Here is a 20,780-nt window from a genome sequence, read left to right as displayed (position 1 = left end):
CGCACTGGGAAAATGTCATGTTTGGATCTTAGCATCACCTCCCCCAAACTATCTTGCCTATGCTCGTGGGAAGTTTTGCGGCACACCCTTGGTAGTGACCATTTTCCCATCTCCACCCAGATATTATTGGACCGAGCAGGGAAAGTAAACAGCAACAGCGAGAAGATAAATGAGGAAACAACTTGGTCTTTTAAAAATTTTGATTGGAACACTTTTGCCGAAAAATGTGAACATAAAATTGAACATAGTGGCAACTATTCCGACCCTACGAAAATGTATAAATGTTTTATGAAAAGTTTGTCAGAGACTATTAAAGAAATAATGCCCCAGAGGGGAAAGAAAAAACATGACCCTGTACCTTGGTGGACAAAAGACTGTACACAAAGTATCAAAGAAAGAAACAGGGCTAATAATAGATTAAAAAGACACATTTCAATAGAAAATCTAAATACATATTTGAAGAAAAAATCAGAGGTACAAAAAACTCTACGCCAAGCAGAACGAAATTACTGGCAAGAATTTTGCTCAAGACTCAACCGCTTTGTACCAGAATCAGCGGTATGGTCTACCATTAAACGGTTAAAGGGGGTATCTGTCAAAAAACAAAAAACATGTCAGTCCTGATAGAAAATGAAAAAGAAATCACATGTAACAGTGAAAAGACTGAGGCTTTCTCTAAGTTCTTCCAATCAATTAGTAATGTTAAAGAATGTCCAGAAATAAAAGAAAACAAAATGTTGAGCAACAAGTCACGAAATCACTGAAGCGGGGAATGGAGCATATCTTGAATGAACCATTCACTCTTTTTGAATTGCAAAAAACTCTAAACACATGTAAACAATCAGCTCCTGGAAAAGACAAGATCCCTTATCAGGTTTACCAAAAACTTCCTCAGAAAGCAAAACAATATATGCTAAAGGTCATGAACTTGATATGGGATACGGGTAGCATACCTCCCAGTCTGAAACACTCTATCCTAATACCTGTGTTAAAACAGAATAAAGACCCCCGAAAGGTATCGTCGTACCGACCCATAGCACTTTCCTCATGTTTTGCCAAGATACTAGAACGGATTGTGAAGAATAGACTCCAATGGTATGTAGAAAAGAACAATATACTTCCTCCCCTCATGACTGGCTTTCGTAGTAAACGTGGGGTCACGGATAACATTGTACTTTTAGAGAATGCCATCCAAAGAAGCATTAATGTTGGTGAATATACTTTAGCAATCTTTCTCGATATTGAAAAGGCATATGACAGACTTTGTATCAAAGGCCTTATTTACAAACTATCAGTACATGGTATTACAGGTAATATGCTCGAGTTTCTCTATAACTATCTGAAAGAGCGGACTTTCCAAGTAAAGATTGGTAAAGAAGAATCAAAATTATATGAAATGTACAACAGCCTCCCCCAGGGGAGTGTCTTAAGTCCTATATTGTATAATATCATGATGAGTGATATTCCAACAGATGAATTAATCACCACATCTATTTATGCTGATGACTGTGTCATCTGGATGTCAGGTAATAACATAGAAATTATTTCAAACAGAATACAGTGCTATCTGAACACATTGAGTGAATGGTTTACTAAATGGGGCTTTCGCCTTTCACAGAGTAAATCCTTTCCAGTGTTATTTACTAAAAACAATAAAGCAAAATACCCAGAACTGAAATTAAACAACGACGCACTTTTATTCCAATCAAAGAAGCATTTCCTAGGACTTATATTTGACAAAAGACTTTCATGGAAGACGCACATAGATGCCGTAGTCCTTAGATGTAAAAAGAAACTGAACATTCTTAGGTGCCTTACTGGGACTACATGGGGAAGCTCCTCGAAATCCCTGCTAATGGTATATAGAGCATTGATAAGATCGTTATTAGATTTTGGTTGTGAAGCCTATGACAGTGCGGCTCAAAGTATAAAGAAATCACTTGACTCCATTCAATATCAAGCCTTGAGAATTTGTGCGGGAGCTCTTCCTCTTACATCATTAGATTCACTACAAGTTGAACTAGGTGAAATGCCCTTAGACTTAAGAAGACAGATGCTGGCGGACAGATTCAGACAAAAGATTGAAATGCATCGAGATCACCCTGTCATATTAAACGTTAAGCCCAGCTGGCAAATGGAACTTTTGAAGCTCCAAAAGAATAACAAGCCATTTGGATGCAGAACAGAACTAATGAAACATTGTACTATCGAACCTTACACTATACCTAGTTTCCCCCCTTGGAAAATTAATGCTCCAAAAGTGTCGATAGAATTAAGCGAAATAGTGAACAAACATGAAAACCCATCTTATTTACGTCAACGCAGTTTAGAATTGATCAGTACCAAATGGCCAATACAACTACACATCTATACAGATGGGTCAAAGGTTCCAAGTTTTGGAATAAGTTCTGCTTCTTTTTATGTACCAGCATTCTCCTTTCAACAAGCCAAACGATTGGCGGATCACACCTCATCTTTCAGAGCCGAATTGGCTGCAATTGTCCTTGCGCTTAATTGGCTAGAGAACATTAATGTGTATGTTGGCATTGTTATTTTTTGTGATTCCGTAAGCGCCCTGCTCGCCATAAAGGATGAAAAAGATATTACATTTGTAACTGAAATTATTACATTAAGTACAAAATTATCGTATCAAGGAAAACACATACACTTAGAATGGATTCCTAGCCATTGTGGTGTACACGGAAATGAAATGGCAGATTTTTATGCAAAATCTGCTTTACAAAATAACATTGAAATTTGTAATAAATTATCCTTTTCTGAAATAAAGAGTATTATTACCAGCAAGTATATAAAACTCTGGCAAGACAGATGGAATAATTCTGATAGATCTCTTAGACATATACTGCCTACAGTAAATCAACCATATGAATGTAAGTTGAACAGATTTGAAGAAAGTATTCTCCATAGATTAAGAATAGGAGTGATAGGTTTGAACTTAGATCTCTTCAGATTGAATATACACTCGACAGGCCATTGCAATAACTGCATAGGACGTACTGAAACTGTAAACCACTTTCTCACTGAATGCCCAAAGTACATAATAGAAAGAGCTATGTTACTCGTAGAAACTGATTTATCACATCCACAGGAAATCATGACACTACTTAAACTTTCAGAAATAGTTAAACAAAAAGCAATAGTTCGCTTCGTTTTAAGAACAAAGCGGCTGTATCCAAACAATTAAATTGTTGTTGAGTTTTTTTTTTTTTTTTTTTTTTTTTTTTTTTTTTTTTTTTTTTCTTTTTTTCTTTTCTTCTTATCTTCTCTTTTCCTTTTTCTTGCACCAATAAAGCCCACAATACTTGTAACTAATTTGACCATTTACTTTTCTAACAATTCGGTGATCACCTCCAACATCACATGCTAGCTGGCACCCCCTCACCTATGCCGGAGTGACCTAGGTTAAAACCGAAAGTCTGCGAAATATACCTCAAAGACTGGTAAGATGGCATTTTGAAAAGGGTGGGGGTAAGTGCGAAGTACACATGTGCATACGTGAGGTGATATTTGAACGCGCACGTGCGCGTAAACACAAGTACGTACGTTTAGTTTTAGTTTATAGGCGTTTTTTTTTTTTTTTTATTCACAACTTGCTAGGCCGTCGTCTCTTTCCAAAATTATTAATTTATTGAATTTTCTCTCTAAAAAAAGTTATAGAGTCTAAAAAGAAAAAAAGAGGAAGGAAAGAGGATGGAAGGAGAAAGAATCCTAAAAATAGTCATTTATGACATGAAATTGTACATATATGTATATATATAAATAATTCATAAAATAGTGTGTGGCAAAAATAGTCAACTGTGACTGATTGCCAAACAAAAACAAATCAAGAAGAAGAAGAAGAAGACGGCAGCGAGAGTTTAACACGGCTTGCAAGATTTTCAACATGGATGTCGATTTTGACCCATAATTTCCTTAAAAGGGACCATTAAACGGATTATTTCAATCAAGTTAGTAAGTGGAACCGATGTATTATAGCCTAGGCCTAATGTAAAATTGGATATGGACGAGGTAAAATGACATTTTGGGGGCATAACAATACGGCCGTGGCAAGTTTGTTCATGTTTGTGGGAGGGGCCTAACGGCTAAAATCTAGCCGTGATATCTTCAACATAGGCTGGCATAGGCGATCGTTCAGTCTCTATGACCGGAGGTCTAGTGGAGCCAGACGTAGTCTCAGTGGAACAACCGACGGTATAGAGACTGAAGCTTTCGGTCTACATCAGCAGCAGCCAACATCATCATCTCTCTCTCTCTCTCTCTCTCTCTCTTGGTTGATCCCTCCACTTTCTTTGGTGATTTCTTGGGTGATTTCATCGTCTTACACTATAGTACAGTTACACTACAAAAAATCCACATGTGGGACTAGTCTACATCTATCTACTAGACCCTATCTGTGAGACGTATGATAAAACGTTTTTTTTTATTTTAAATTTTTCATTTACATACCTGCAATGGATCAGGAAGCGTTGTTTGCGTAATGTCTTCCATGGCAGATTATGACATAAATCAACCATTAATGAAATATAACGTCAAGAATGCGAGAATAACCTGGCAAGTTCGGATCAGGCGCGCTGTTCATGAAGCACTAGTCTTTGCTGCAGCCCGGTTTTACTCACTTATCGTGAAAATGACGGAACTACGGTGTAAAACGTAAAGTCGCGTCCGCGGGGCCCTTAAGTAATGTTTTTTTTGCATTTCTCCGAAAAATCAATAAAAATGACAAGTTCAGCAATGGACAAGTTGTGGCACTAACGCTGTAGCATGCCCGATCGATTACGAGCCTCTAGCTCTATATCCTGCTATTTTTTATTTTTTCGGAAGGAAAAAAGGGGAGGCGTGCCCCCCACCCCCCCCCCCCACGCAAGTGGCGGATCCAGGAAGGGGGGCCAGGGGTGGGGGGCTCTTGCCCCCCACAAAAGAAGTCAACAAATCTTTTTGTTGTATAAAAGAAGAAGATGGGCCTCCTCCCCTGCGAAATTTGTGTTGTTGTTGCTCAAAGGGGAGGGGGGATTTGAGTATAATAAACAAAAACAGTGCTCACTACCCTCCCCCCCCCCCCTCGTTGAACAATTAGTTATTGTTCGCCGGTATAAATATTTTCTCACGAATTGGGGGAAGAAAAGATATTAGTGCTCATTCACCCCCCCCCCCCCTCACCCTCCCGCTTATCCGCCAGCTGATTCGCCGCTATAGATATTTTCTCACGAATTGGGGGGGGGGGGGGTGGGGGATAATGCTTATTACCACCCTCCCCCCGCTTATTTGCCGGCTGATTCACCGCTAAATGTTTTCTCACGAATTTGCCCCCCCCCCCCCTTTGGACCCCGCCCTTGTCGTCGGCTGGATCCGCCCCTGTATACCAACTTATACACGACATGCACACAGGCGCGTACACAGGGGGGGGGGGGGGGTGTTTGGTAATTTTTTGTGTGTAAACCCCTCTAAATTTCTCTAAAACCCCCCCCCCCCTTTTTGAAAAAAAAAAAAAAATCCCATGACCTAAAAAAGCTGACCTTACCCCCCCCCCCCCCCCAACGGAGCAAAATGTCAAATTTTCAAATTTCGAGACCAAAAAAAAAAATGTGTCCTCTTACCCCCCCCCCCCCCCCCCCCCCCCCCCGCTTATTCAGCGGCTGGCTGAGTCGTTGCGAAATTTTCGGCCCGATTTATAAATGTTAACCCCCCCCCCCCCCCCTTGAAAAAATCCTGCGTACGCGCCTGCATGCACACATGCGTAAATAATCATATTAGATTGATACACATCATTCTGTAAAAACCCAATTACACACATATGCGTCAACAGCATTGGCTTTGTATATAGACAATCGCTGTGTCATGTTCTATTTATAATTTAGTTTGGATGGTATACATTTAGACGCCATCTTGATTTGCACAAATCACTAGTACAGCATCAAATAGTTTTTCTTCAGGCGAAGCTTAACATCAAAGGACAAATAATCGAGGAGGTGGACTTTCTTTTGGACTTCTAATTACTAAGGTGAGAACAGCAACTTAGAGGTGTAGGAAGTGATCGAGCCGGGTCATTTTGATGGGTGTGTGGACAATATGTCCTAAACACGGAAGTGATAGATAAAAATGGATGAAACGGGTATGAAACGAGTATAACGCGAATGAAATGAGTATGTGACGGATATAAAAACGAGTATGAAATGAGAATGAGACGAGTATGTAAAGAATATTTTCATTTTCATTTCATTTCATTTCATTTATTTTTATGCTTCCGCTACAAAGTAGCCGGAGGCATTATGTTTTTGGTTGTCCGTCCGTCCGTTCGTACGTCTGTCCGTACGTCCCGTTCTCGTGATCGCGTTATCTCAAGAACCGATTGGTTGATTCCCGCCAAACTTGGGTCATGTATGTATCTCACAGAGCCAATGAACTGATTAGATTTTGGGGTCATGAGATCCAAGGTCAAAGGTCACAGGGCTCATTATTTATGCGAAAATGGCTCGTGATCGCGTTATCTCAAGAACCGATTTATGGATTCCTGCCAAACTTGAGTCATGTATGTATCTCACAGAGCCAATGAACTGATTAGATTTTGGGGTCAAGAGATCCAAGGTCAAAGGTCACAGGGCTCATTATGTATGCGAAAATGGCTCGTGATCGCGTTATCTCAAGAACTGATTGATGGATTCCTGCCAAACTTAAGTCATGGATGTATCTTGCAGAGCCAATGAACTGATTAGATTTTGGGGTCACAAGGTCGAAGGTCAAAGGTCACAGGGCTCATTATGTATGCAAAATAGCTTGTGATCATTATCTCAAGAACCGATTGATGGATTCCTGCCAAACTCAGGTCATGTATGTATCTTGCAGAGCCAATGAAATGATTCGATTTTGGGGTCACCAGGTCAAAGGTCACAGGGGTCTTTATGTATCCAACAATAGCTTGTGATCGCATTATCATGAGATCAAATAGACATATTACTATCAAACTCAAGTCATGTATGTATCTTCCAGAGCCAATGAACTGATTTGATTTTGGGGTCACCAGGTCGAAAGTCAAAGGTCACATGGCTCATTATGTATGCCAAAAATAGCTTGTGCATGCATTATCATTAAAACCCACAGATGGATTACAATCAAACTTGAATTTAAAAATTGTTTCTGTTTTGGTTTGTAAAATTGCTCTATGGCGGAGGCATCATTTTTGACTGCGCGCAGTCAAAGTTCCATCTAGTTCAGTTCTGAATACATAATAAAATCAGTAGGGCCTATTCATTAAAACGTACATGAAGAAATGTGAATTTATTTTAAAGGCATCGTTTAACAATGTTAAATCTGAGATGCATGGCCATACGTGTTATCAGTGTCTGTAATATGGTGTAACATTAAAGCCCTTAAGAATGCGCTTCAAATTGATCATGATCGAAGTGCCTCAAAAAAGAAAAAGGAAAACTTTGAGTGACCGTTTTTACCATAATCATTTCTCCAATATACTGTAGTGTTATAAAAACCGTTAGGATAACGGTTTTTGACATTCCGATTTCCAATCGTAGTTGATCAGGGGACTCCCATTTTTAAGCGTATAAAATTGATCTGAATATTTACTTGATTTGTGAATGATTTGTGGAAGCATTCAAATATACAAATTCAACTTACCCCCATCCCCCTCCCCTTGTCTCGAGTAGGCTGCCTTTCACTTCATAAATTATTGGAATTGTTGTTGTATCCAAGGTCACTTTTGAAGGGGAATTCCACCCTGATATAAGATTGTTTTTAACAGAAGCAGAAAAATGAGAGGAACAGGTCAGTGAAAGTTTTAGCGAATTCTGATTTAATACAGGAAAGTTATGATTTTGTTTAGGTTGCGCTCAAGCAATCACTTCTTGGCATCTCCGATTCTGTGACGTGTCTTGCAATCTCCTCTCCTATTTGCACTGTACTAAAGACTGAGATTTTTTTTTTCTCTCATGAAAATGTTCAATCATTCATGCACCCTTAATATAAGTATTGTAAATATGTTTATAGTTAGTCCCTGTATGGAAAAATCTATCCCGTCATCAATATCGAAGAAATACTGATCATATTGGAGAGGCTCGCAATATATCAGTGTGGACTTCCCCTTGAACTGAACGTACCATCAGTGACGATTATATATTGCGTTGAGTGTGTCCCAAATATCAGAAGCATAACTTTAATTTCATTCTAGTTCATTTATCAGAAGAACTGCTACAACTTAAACATGTATACGAGTAAGATATTGAAGTCCTGTTCAGAATCCAACAATAAGTCTGATTGAGACCAGCTTATGGGCACTGAAGCTTTGGGAAAGGAAAGGAAAGGACAGACTTGTCTAATTTTATCTTTCACTTTGAATATAAGGGGTTTTGGGTGAGCCAGCTTGCCCCCCCCCCCTCTCTCTCTCTCTCTCTCAACTTTTGTGTTTCAATACTTCTTTTGATTTCATGCATGGTCTTTCCAAGGAATATGGAATATCATAACTCCATGGAAAGACCATGCAGAAAATCAAAGGTTTGCAAGACAAACTCATGTTCATGGCGACGGTTAAACTGTTTGATGTGTCATTTGTGGAAGTATTCCCAAAGTGGTTTTTCAATTAAAATCCGAATGATGTTAATAAACATTTCATCATATGATAGGAAAGCATATTTTTAAAATGAAAATCATTAAATGATAATCTTAATGTTACCAGCAGGATAGACCCAAAACCTGCATTGCATTCTCCCGAAACTCCAACGGACCTCTCATTAGGATCATGTAGAAATCCAGCAAAGGGCCCTCACTAGGCCTGAACCATTTTTAAAATGACTTTTGTATATTAATGCATATGCTTTATATACATTGTGATTGTACAGTTAGAAATAGACTGTACAATAATTATTAGTGAGCGCAATAAATTTGATTTTGGAAAAGTACAAAAATCGACCTAAAACCTGGGTTGCATTTCCCCCAAACTCCGGGGGACCACTCAGAGGTTCCCAAAACAATCCAGCAGCAGCAAAGGGCCTACCTATACTAGGCCTGAACTACTTTAGAATGACTTTTATATTGTTCAGTTCAATGTATTCATTGTACAGATAGAAGTAGACTGTACAATATTTATAATGAGAGCAATAAAACGCGAATCTGACTTTGGAAAAGAACAAACATCGACACAAAGCCTTGGTTGCTTTCTCACGGGGACAGCTCAGGGTTCCTCATAGAAATCTAGCATACCCACAAAGCCTGAAACGTTTTATAATGACTTTGTATTTTTCAATTAAATTTTTTATTTATCCAGTATTTTCATAATAGTGGACATTTTAACTGACAACAGCACTCTAGCTACTTTGTTTGATAAGAACAGGTAGCCTGGACTTATTGTATTCCCTTTATTGATCAATAAAATGTGATTTAGAAAAAAATGCTTTAGTACATAGCTTACGAGTAAGTTAAATAAAGAAATATAAATCACTTATTGCAAAACATGAAATCATGAAAGCAAGGTCATATTCTTGAAGTCGGAAGTGTTCGAGCTACCATCGAGTGGTCAAGTCTTTTACCTAGTGAACACATTTTTATTTTTGTTGGCCCTCGAAAATTTGAAAAATCGCACCCCCCCCCCTCCCTTGAGCGCCAGAGGGGGGGGGGGGGGGGGATCTCCCAAAAAAGTAAAATTAACGTGTTTGTACACCCCCCCCCCCCCCCTGGATCCGCCGCTGATAAGCAGCATCATGTGAGTTGCATCAAATGAAAGAGGAGAATTTAAGCTTTACAAATATGTGTCTTTTATTAATCATAATTGTGATTAAGTTATGATAAAACATCGATAATTCTCGGTGTCATTTTTTTCCTGGGACGCACTGTAGATCTACGCACTCTGCAACTCGTCTAGGTTATAGGGCCAAATATGCCAAATGTCCTGACGCCAAACTGATTTGGATTAAGGAGGTCATCTTTTGTCAAAAATTCATACAATCTGCTGCAGACAATACGTTCAAGTATTTTTGAAAAGCTTGACAACATGGAAATTGGTTATTTAGATTAGAGGCATCATCATATTTGTATATCGGTATAACTTTTGCTGTTTAAATTTTTTTGGGGGAATACACCAGTTGTTAATGAAAGAATAAATATTTTCACAAGGGGCGTTAAAACGCAGCCATTTATTTTCTTTAAAACACTGGTGCTAATTTCGTCATGGCCAGATGAATGGGTTTGCTTTAACGAGTTCATTGTGCGTAGTGTGTCAAGAAGATTATTAGGTTTTACGAATACTGACTTTCTTTATAAATTTGGGGAGATATCTTTAACCTTGTGGATCAATCTTCTTAGTTGCCTGCTCTGGACCTACGTTAGCAAAATGTGTATTAAAAACCGTTTACAAAGTTTTTTTTGGGTTATCCAATTTATGGTTATTAGAGAAAAAGGTTTGTACTCTAAGGGATCTGACTTGTTTACAAAGTATTTGATTAATAAATCTCCACGTGAAGGTCATATTTCCATGTGCATTTTCTAGCTATTTTGGTACTTTGGTATTTTGGTATTTAGTACAGTTTACGTGAAAGCTGTATAATTGTAGTTTACTTATTTCTTGTAACTTAGTACTAATAATATGATCACTAGAAATTTTAAGGCTAGTTTGATATAATACAAACCTTTTTTAAAACTGATATTAAGATGCCTTTTGTAATCCACGGGTGCCTTGTAGTATTATTGTGGGGGTGCTTTTCAATCTTTTGAATATCTAAATAATATTTAAATCTATGCCAGAAATTCTCATATACAATATTTGGTTCATTGAAAAATTGAATCTCGTTCCAGTTTTCGGAAGTTAAGTCATCACTAAGAAGTAAATGTTATCAGGCGTAAATTTACGTATCTTTATCATTTTCTTTTTTTATTAAATCGGTTACGATTTATATCCTTTATGATTAAAAATACAGGCAAATGATTCGAGATTTCGCTGTAAAATAGACCGGGCTCCATTAGGTATCAACAGTATTGTAGAAAATATTGTCTATCGGAGTCACATAACTTGGGCTTAATAAGTGTTGGTTTACTTATACAAGGTCCGAAGGCATTGGAATATAATAAATTGCAGAACTTATTTTTAATTAGTAGGTAAATATTGAAGTTACACATGATCAGGCGCGTACGCAGGATTTTTTCGACGGGGGGGGGGGGGGGGGGGGGGGGGGGGGGGGGGGGGGGGGGGGGGGGGGGGGGGGGGGGGGGGGGGGGGACAGGATTTTAAAAAAAAAAAAATTTGGTCACAACAAATTTAGCAACGACTCCGCCAGCCGCTGAATAAGGGGGGGGGGGGGTTAGAGCACTTTTTTTTTGACCGAAATTTGAAAATTTGACCGATCGACATTTCGTTCCATTGGGGGGGGGGGGGGGAGGTGAGGTCATCCATTAGCATATTTAAAAATAAAAAAAATGAGGGGGGCGAATTTCCTCCAAAACACACACACATACACACATTGAGGGGGGGTTCGACCCCAACCCCTCCCCCCCCCCCCCCCCCCCCCCCCCCCCCCCCCCTGCGTACGCGCCTGCCCATGATATGCACATGTTTGTTTATGACGTTGATGTTATCAAGGAGGAACTCGAGATCGTCCAAAAACAAGTTAATATTGCCACTAAGTGGTCTAAGTGGTCTGTATACAACACATAATTATGATATTATTATTTTCTGTTGTCATTTCTATCTCAACACACAGTAGCTTGGCACTGTAGGTAGAAATACAAATACAAAATACAAAATTAGATTTAATTTGATATGCTAATGAGCTTCTGTCTGAGTGGACATACATACATGTACATACATACAAAAATGTCATTAGTAAGTAATCAACATTTATGAATACAAATTTAGTCATGGATTTCAAAGGAAAAATGCAAATTGCATTAATAAGAAACTGTCTACACAGCAACTTCATGCTAGAATAAAATAGTATAGTATTAATGACTGCTTACGCAGTCATTAATACTTTTATATGCCAAAAAAAAAAAAGAGTCAACTTATGACACCACCTTGGCCTTTATCTAGTTTATCTGCACGTTTTTTTTTTATGAGTGTATCTTTGAGAGTATACTAAAAATTAAAAAATTAAAAAACTTTTGTCGAAAATAGGATTCGATCTCTTGCGTACCAACGATGATGTAACTGAAATCACCGCCGTAGACCGCTCGGCAATCGCGCACTAATACCATACTTTGCAGTTTTCTCTGATATATACATTAATTAGATGGATTGAAAACGGCTTCGCGTGCTGGATGCTTCACGGCAGCTTCATTAAACGGGCCCTTCTTTTACCTTTGCAATGCATTGGCACGAACTAAGATCAAGATCTATCGGCAGATGTTGTTTTTGGAAGTTTATTTTCGTCTTCATGTCAACAATGCAAGATAAAATTGTCGGTAAGATCGATCGAGATTCAATTGTATTGAAATTACCGACCAATTCATCGCACACTTACGGTATCCGCAATCGCTCAAACCATTTTTGAACATGTAAACCTATGGGTATTTCACCAAGACTGAACTATTTTCCCGGTAACCATGGTTACTGGGATTTTAGAACTATTTTTTAGAACTATTACATGGGTTTGGAATTTTACCGGGAATTTTACAGGAATAGTCAAAGTTTATGAATGCAATTTCGACCAATCATATGGCTGGATTTCTTAAGTGAGGTATATAATAACTATTATAGCATCAAATTATTTCAAATAACCACTTGTTTCGTTTATTTTAATTTCTCATACTCTGTTTGCTCAGTAGAAATTTAATTATATATAGGTGTAATAACGAATTCACTCTTTGAATTCAAATGGTACGACATAAAGCAGACGCCATTTCCCAGCATAGAACCTATGTTTGGTGTTCTTATGATAGAGATTCTGTACAGACGCTGTGACCATTCATTATCTCCTGTAGATCGTCTTTCGTTAGATCATCAGTTATGAAGTATGTTTCGCCCTTCAGGACTTCACTGTCGCGTCTCATAATGTCAACCAGGCGCGTACGCAGGGGGGGGGGGGGGGGGGGGGGGGGGGGGGGGGTGGACCCTCCCACCTCAATATTTGTTTTGTGTGTGTTTTGGAGGTACCCCCCCCCCCTCAAAAAAAAATTGTGCTAATGGGTGACCAAAAAAGGTGACCTTCCCCCCCCCCCCCCCCCCCCCCCCCCCCACCCCCCCCCAAAAAAAAAAAAAAAAAAAAAAAAAAATGTTTCTTCAAATTTTCGGGACAAAAAAAAAAGTGCTCCTACCCCAAGTATGAAATGAGAATGAAATGAGTATCTAACAATTATGAAGGCGAGCATACAACGAGTATGAAATGAAAATGAAATGAGAATGAAATGAAAATCTAACGAATATAAAACGAGTATGTAATGAGAATGAAATGAGAATGAAATGAGTATCTAACAAACATGAAGCGAGTATGAAATGAGAATGTTACGAATATATAGTAGTAGTAGTATAATATTACCATTATTATTCCAAAAATGTTATTATCATTATTACTATCATTATTATCATTGTCGTTATTATCACTATTATTTTACTTGGGTTATGTTCTACAGATCAAATTCTGATCAGCATGGCGCCTAAATCCAGCTCTGCAGAGGTCATCTGTGAAGGGGAGAACTGTGAGACAATCACGGATAAGACGTACTACGTGAAAGAGAAGAAGAAGCTTTGCCATGACTGCGCCTCCAAAGAGGGACGCATCGGAAAAGCAAGAAAGTGTTGGCCAACAGTTTATTGTGTGAAGCATGATCGAGAAATTGAATTTTATTCTAGAACACATGATGTAGCACTGTGTTATTCATGCGCAATGATTAATCATTTTCAACAGCATTGCGTGCGACAAGATAGGCCTATAGCGGACGCGATCTTGGAAATTAAAGCAAAACAAAACATTCTGAAAGAAAAGCCAAAGCTTTTTCGAGCTTTTGAAGATCAGATTCATCAGTGTAGAAAAGACACCGACACCCATTTACAAGCTTCGAAAGATGGAGTTCAATCGGAGAAGGAGGATTATGAAAAAATCAACAAGGAGATTGATGAGAAGAATAAAGAACTCCAAGAGGAGATTCAAAAGATCAATGAGCAGATTCGACAGAACGATGAGGAGAGAGAAAAACGACTTGAACTAAACCGTACAAATGCAGCAAGAAGAGGAGAACCCATCGACAATGAACAACATGGTCTTCAAACGGACATTAAGAACATTGCTGAAGAGAAAGAGAAAAACATTGAGGAGTTCGAGAAAACATGGCGAGATAACACAAAGACTGCAGAAACTACACTACAGACACTTGACACAGTACTAGAAGATGATAAATATGTCGTCAAAGATGGGCTTCATGTGAAGACATCAGTGAGTGGTGAACTAAAGAAGCCACTGAATGAGGATGGTGTGAAACAAATCCCCCATGCCATATCGGGTAATGTGAGGTTTGTGAAGGGTGCTGGGAGAGAGAAGATTGATTTGCATGGTGGGGAGTGGAAGCTCATTGATACAATCAAAGTCAGTGATAAACTCCAATTGCCGAACATTGTAGGATACATGGATGAATGTAATGTGATCATCACAGATATGGCTACAATGCATTCATACATGTTAAATCTCAACACTAAACACACTCAGAAAGTGATAACCGGCTGTAATGCATCAAAGGTTATCTCCTGTGAATTGCTGAATGATGACAAGATGGTATGCGGTAATTCAAGCCGAGTTTGTACAGGGGACAGTCTGACTAGATGCATCCGTGTGTATGACAGACAATGGAAGCACATCAAGGACGTCACAATACCAAGAAACACAACGCGTAACATTACAGTGGTGGATGTAGCTGTTGACCAGGATGGGAAGATTATTGCTGCTGAGTGGGATCAGCCCAAGATATACGTCATCAACCCAGCTGATGGTAAGATCATGACTACCATCACATGTAAGGAGAAAATAAGGATGCGTGGTGTAATATCATCAGGTCACATCATCGCTCGACCCTCACCAACAGATCACGAAGTGTTCCTCATCGACAGACAGGGTGCTCAAAGGGTAATCCCCCACAGTCATGAAATCCTGAATGCCTGCATCAATCCTATGACAGACGACCTCTACGTTGTGACATCAGATGATGAGAGGAAGACGTGTGTAATTGATCAGGTGATGAGTGGGAGTGGTATGAAGAAGAGAAGAGTAGCATCATTCCCTCTATCAACTAGACATGGCTCACTGTATAAAATGTTGGGTCACCTTTTATCATCACGCGTGATGATGACGTCATCAGGGAATATGATTGCTTGCGATGGAGACAACATTCTCGTATTCAAAAACCATTGAGCATATAATGTCTCGTTCACAACGATATGACTACGATCCAACTTTGGAAGAATTCGTAATTAGCATTTAATGTAAACATTCAATATGATAAATGTAATCTAAGTTTCAAGGGATATCATGCTTCCTTGGAGAAGAAAAAACATTATCGGCTCAGAATCGTAATGACGTTCAGACCAGTGGTGACTGCTTGTGTGATTGTCTACGACTTGAAGCCGATTCGGCCTTTATTCTGACTCGAAAGCTAAAATAATAATAATAATAATAATAAGACATTTGTATACCGCAAATTGCAAATTGCCTCTAAGCGGTTTAAAATGCCAGTTGTTAGCATTCTTATCATTTTATAGAACATACAACATGGAGATGATGTTTGTTTAGGTTTCCATATCTAATATAATTGCCATTTCTTCTAAAATAATTAAGAAAGAAGATAAATCAAGCTTACCAATGATGTATACAATTAAAGGGACTTGGTGACATTGTTCAGGTGAGAGATAGTGGTGCTAAGGTAGGGACTTCAATGCTAGATGTACAATTAAAGATAATCTGAAAATTTTAGTGAAAACGGACTATTATTCATGGTACAAATTGAGAAAAACTGATCTGATCGATTCCTTAATCCTCCCAACTATAAATTACAATTTAATTACATTTTAGGTGAATGGAAATCGTCACAAAGCAATAAAATGGCTCTACATTCCATTCCAGCCATTTAAGTGTTGACAGATTTTTTATATCCTGTTTTATGTCTTTTTTTCATGGAAAAACGGTTGGGAAAATTCAAAAATGGTTGGGAGAATTTACTGTTAATCACTGTCAGAGGGTGTCATACATCGACTCCTTCAAAGAAAACTATAGATATCTTCGTGGTTTGAGAATTTTGTCAGGATTTTTTGCATGTCAGTACAGTATAGAAGGCATATAGTAAGTAACATTTTATACAACCTTCAGCAATGTTACCAAGTCACTTTAAGTCACATGCATACTTCAGGTGTTAATAAAATGTGAATAGCTGGATTTCATTTGCAAGATAATAATGATGATAATCCTCACCTCTACGATTTACTTTTGTCTTCCTCAGTTTCCTGTACGACAGGTTGATCTTCGACATCTTATTTTGATATAAATGCAAGTACTCTATACAGACAAAAACAACGAAATAGTTTGAACGGTTTCATGATCGACCAATAGATTTCAATTACGCTAGTAGCATGTTAATATCGACATTATGATTAGAATTCGGTAGAAGCTATTCCAATTAGTTGATTTTGCAGGTCGCTATAAGACATTTTGATATTTAGATGGATTTTGATAGACGCATTAAAAGGTTTCACAGCTACATTTCATGTAAATAACTACATTGTACTAGTGTTTGTAAAATTCGTTCACATTTTCCTTTTTATTTATTATGTTAATCTATTCTATCTTTGGTAGAAGACAACAAGGTTTGATATTTAAATAAGATTCAATTAGGTTTTGAGTCAGTTTTGATATCCCAGATACCATATAATATACAGTGTTATTAGATAGCTGCATCGTATTATTATTCTAAGATTCGTTCATATTATGTTATCTATTCTATCTTTGATAGAAGGAAAAAAGATTCGGTACTGAAATAGGATTCAATTAAGGTTTCAGCCAGTTTTGGTATCCCAGATACCATATGATATACACTGTTATAAAATGTAAATAGCTGCATCGTACTAGTATTTCAAAGATTCGTTCATATATATATATATATATATTTGTTTGCTTAGCAAATATCGTATCAATCTATTTGATGTTTTATAGATTAGAAGGTTGAAGAACAATTACCCCCTGGGCAATCACCCCCGGCTAATTACCAACGGGACAACCCCCCCCCCAAGGACAATTACCCCCGGAAAATTACCCCCCGAAATAACTGCTGCCCATAAAATCAATTTATTTACAGGTAGAGGGGAAATCTGCGGGGTGGGGGCGGTGTAATGTCCCCGGGGTAGTTGTCCTTGGTTGTCCTGGGGTGGAGGTAATTGTCCATGGGGGGTAATTGTCCTAGGGGGTAACTTTCCGGGGTTAATTGTCCTCGGGGGGGGGGATATTTTTCCGGGGTGTAATTTTCCGGGGGTTACTATCCTGCAGGGGTAGTTTTTTCGGGGGGATTTTTCAAGGGATGATTGTCCATGGGGTAATTGTCTTGATACGAGATCGAAATGTATGCTATTGTAACAAGATACCATATGCATTATCATAATATGTAAATAGCTGCATAGTACTAGTATTTCTCAGATTCGTGTATATATTTTTTTCGTAGAAAATATCACAACAATCTATTTTATTTTTTATAGATCAAAAGGTATGATATTCAAATAGTTTCAATTAAGATTTTTGTCAATTTTGTTATCTAAGTTAGGTTAATATCTGCATCGTACTACTTTTTGAGAGAATCGTTGATTTTGTTTCCATTATCAGATAATCTGTTAACGAGAATCTTTGATAGAAAAAAAGTTTAATATTGAAATAAGTTTCACTCAAATTTTTTGTCAGTTTTGTTATCCAAGATACCATACAATATGCATCGTTATAACATTTAAATAGCTGCATTGGATTTATAAGATTCGTTCATATTTGTTTTCTTCTCATCAGATATTTTGTTAATCTTGTCTATATGTTTGGTAAAACAAATGCTATAAAAACTAAATGAGTTCCACTGCTTTGTAAATTGTGATGTACGAAAATAGTATACACAATATGTGCTCTCATGCATAACTGTAGGCCTACTTAGTAAGAATCAAATTTGTTGATTCCTGTTGAATTGTGTAACGTAAGAATAATATCCTACGTACATGCCCGGTAATGATCGTACGCCTCTTTACATAGAGATCTTGTGGTATTGTAGTTCATTCGCTAAACTCTAATAGCTCAGTACAAGGGTAGAGGGTTCGAATCACAGTTCGGCACTAACGTCTTCCTTGGAAGACATTAATCCACATTCGGCATTCTCTACCCAGGTGTAGTAAATGAATACCTGACCATTCTAAGGTAATACTAATTGCAAGGCCCACAGGCAGAGCATGTCACTACCATGACCATGGATAAATAAGACCCAATTATTGTAATTGTTGGTTTAATTATCTTTCTCTGTCCCTGAACCTGAAGTGATGACTTTCTGTAACGGTTTCATTATCCGATCGTAGACTTGGGGAAGAGTGGGTTTCAAGTTTGCCGATTCAATATTTTCACAAACATTACGTTTACATGTAATTAAACACTAAAGTACCGAAGTATGACGCCATATACTGGCCAAGTTGTATAGGTTGTTGGACCCAAATAATTTTGTGCTGAACAATGGCGTGTTGATCGTCACTAGTAGAAAACACAGAATGTCCCCTGCTCCAGCCCGTTGTTTGAATAATTTCGCGGTGAACCTCGTGCGCAGGCTCTCTTGTTTGAAACCAGTAAACGGGACAACGAGCGAATATGACGTTAGCACTTCGGTACTCTTTGCTCTTTGGGGGCGATTCCGTGTAATGTGCCAAAAATGCGAGAATTTCTTTTTCACATAAATCATCCCAAATTAAAGAAGCTATATAATTATATAACCTTTGAATGATGGTGTTTTCTGCAATCTCTTCCATTAGTCACAGATATATCACGGGGTTTTTCATTCATGGGTGAAAAATATAGATAAATGTCTTATGTGGTATGGGACATTTTGTACTGAATCACCCAATGCCTGTAAATCAAATAACCTTTTCTCACAACATTACTGAAAAAATGCGGTGGAAGGAAAAAAACCGTTCTCATACATCATTTAAATTGTTTGTAATTTCTTTCCGAACTTGTTTTCTTTTCTTTTTGTTTTGCAGTTTATATTTTAATAAATCTTTCGCAGTATTTTATCATTATGATACTATGTCGCGATATATTTGTTTGTATCAACCATAAAAGTTATAAGTCTGTATTCAGATTATATTGGTAAACATGACGCTAATTATAACTCAGATACGATCTTATTTGTATATGACAATATTCATAACGAAATAACTAAATTTGCGATAAAGAAGGAAAATAACAGAATAGGTAACAAAAATAGAGGCGAGAGAGAGAAAGACAAAACGTAAAATGAAATAAGCCGAAAATCAAAGAGAAAGAGAATGATAGAGAAATAAATGTAAATGACATAAAGCAAGTTGTAATGTGAGAGAAAAGGAGAATTAAGGGAGGAAGATGAAAAACAGAGAGAGAAAGAAAGAGGATAGGGAGAAAGTAAGAAAAAGAAGATAGTGAAACTAGAAGAGGGAGGGGACAGAGAAGAGAATGAGAGAAAGAAGAGAAGGTGATATAAGAAAGAGAGACCAAGTAGTGGCCGACTGACCATTCATGATATTCGTTCCAAACTAATGCCTCAGCATGCGGTGTTCCTCAGGGAAGCATTTTAGGCCCAATTCTATTTACAAGATATATCGATGATATGTGTATTTGTATGAAAGACTTTAAACTATTATTGTACGCAGGTGACAGCGTATACAACTCTATTCAAATCCTAGTCTAAAATATCTTGAGGAAAAACTCAGTGAACAACTGTCTACGTGTGTCGATTGAAAACGAGATAGAGGAAAGAGAAAGAGACAATAAGGGGGAAAGAGAGAGAAAAAAGAAAAGAGAGAGGGAGAAGGAGAAAGCGAGAGAAAAAAGAAGAGAGAGGGGGAGATAGAGGGAGAGTGAGAGAGAGAGAGAGAGAGAGAGAGAGAAAATCTCTTTGGCGTGCCAAAAATTGCCCGAAGAACTTGCGAAGGTTCATTTTCGTGTTGTATTCGTGTGTCCATGTTGCCCTTCGTAAGGCCATCGTGAGGACATCTTGTCAATTCGTGTCATCTTCGTAATTACTTCGTGTGATCATCGGTGTCATCGGGCATTTATCGCCTCACGAAGACAATACGAAGGAATCAAGAAGCTGCCCGAATGTCTTCGGAAGGCAACACGACTACGTGAAACCCTCGCAATGCCATCATGTAGCCATCATATTATAGTACGATGACATCCAGATAGGACCACGGTCACGGTCGGCGAAGACAGCCAAATTTAAGTAGCTCAATCGTTTCCCATGTGTCATGGTAACGTGGACATATGTTGCACTAAGCTATATTTCTCGTATCTATACTGATTTGTTTTTCAGATTCAATATATCATGTTATGCAATGTTTTATATTACATTATGTGTTTTTAATTTTGCTTGTAAACTTTTGTAATTCGGCTAAACGCCGCGATGAAAGTTTTATTTGAAATAAACTCTTTTGAAAGAATAAATAAATGAATATAAAAAGCCAGCCTGATAGCCAGAGGCTTTTTCAAGTATCCCCAAAGTACCCCTATAACTTCGTAAGAAGTGCAATTTTTTACATAGCAAAAGGGCCCATTTTACCTTAAAAAGTGCCCATTTAACTTTTG

Source organism: Strongylocentrotus purpuratus, unplaced genomic scaffold (assembly GCF_000002235.5).
Source record: "Strongylocentrotus purpuratus isolate Spur 01 unplaced genomic scaffold, Spur_5.0 spur5_scaffold_19, whole genome shotgun sequence".
NCBI classification, from domain to species: domain Eukaryota; kingdom Metazoa; phylum Echinodermata; class Echinoidea; order Camarodonta; family Strongylocentrotidae; genus Strongylocentrotus; species Strongylocentrotus purpuratus.
The sequence above is the reverse complement of the archived record's forward strand: the minus strand, read 5'-3'. Positions refer to the sequence as shown.